Source organism: Daktulosphaira vitifoliae, unplaced genomic scaffold (genome assembly GCF_025091365.1).
Source record: "Daktulosphaira vitifoliae isolate Bord-2020 unplaced genomic scaffold, ASM2509136v1 Scaffold_2, whole genome shotgun sequence".
NCBI classification, from domain to species: domain Eukaryota; kingdom Metazoa; phylum Arthropoda; class Insecta; order Hemiptera; family Phylloxeridae; genus Daktulosphaira; species Daktulosphaira vitifoliae.
The window spans coordinates 20387118-20388253 of record NW_026099573.1 but is presented as its reverse complement, the minus strand read 5'-3'; positions in this window follow the sequence as shown (position 1 = coordinate 20388253).

Sequence of the window (1136 nt, the reverse complement as noted above, 5' to 3'; positions counted from 1 at the left end):
AAAAAAAAAAAAAAAAAAAAAAACACATCATAGTAAAACCAATACCTTCTCAGCTTCGCATCGAAGCTAAAATATTCTAAGTCCAAATAAATTAAAAAAAACGACTAAGTGTTTTAAAGATTGGAAAAATATTCTAAGTTCAAATAAATTAAAAAACCCAGCACAGGGGGGTCGCGGAACAGTGGTGACGTGGCATAGTTGATTCAAGTATAATGATATCTGACAGTGATTAAAATCACTATCAAAAAAAAACGCTTCGATGCAAATCTTTAGATAGTGTTTAATTTTAAAAAATTGGTGGATTATTCCAAAAGCTTCATAAACTGCTAGTTCCTTATTAATATCCTGATTAAGATAAAGTATGTCGAATGAAAAAGGGATTATTAAAAAATAGTATTTCCCATAAAAAAATTATATTGATCAATACACTTTTCAATAAGTTATAGCATTATAAAGTTAAAAATGTAAAAAATAAAATTGAGAATTTTCACAAAATAATAGCATTTGGTAGCCATTTTCACCGTGAAGACAAAATAAAGTCCGAAATTTTTTTTTAATATAATAAAGTAGATTACATTAGCTTTAATTTAAGATATATATAAAAGTGTCAGACTTTCCGGAACACTTTCAAAATTTAAGTTGAAAAAGTCAATTTTTTGTGAAAAATTTGTCATTTTGAATCCCCTCTGTAGGCTGGTAAAAAGTCAGATTTATAAAAAAAATATACCAAATGATAGGTAAAGACACCATTCATCTACAAAAATAGAATTATATTANATATAAATACTACTTCTCATGAAAAAATTGTATTGATCCATACATTTTTTAAAAAGTTATAGCACTTTAAAGTAAAAAATGTAAAATACAAAATCGAAAATTTTCACACAAAAATAGCATTCAGTAGCCATTTTCACCATGAAGATAAAATAAAGTCCGAAATTTTTTTTTTTTCATGAAAAGTTTATTACATTAGCTTTAATTTAAGATATATATAAAAGTGTCAGACCTTCCGGAACATTTTCAAAATTTAAGTTAAAAAAATATACCAAATGAAAGGTAATGATATTATGCATCTATATAAAAAAGAATTTTTAAGGGTTAAATTTATGAAAAAAATATACCAAATGAAAGGTAAT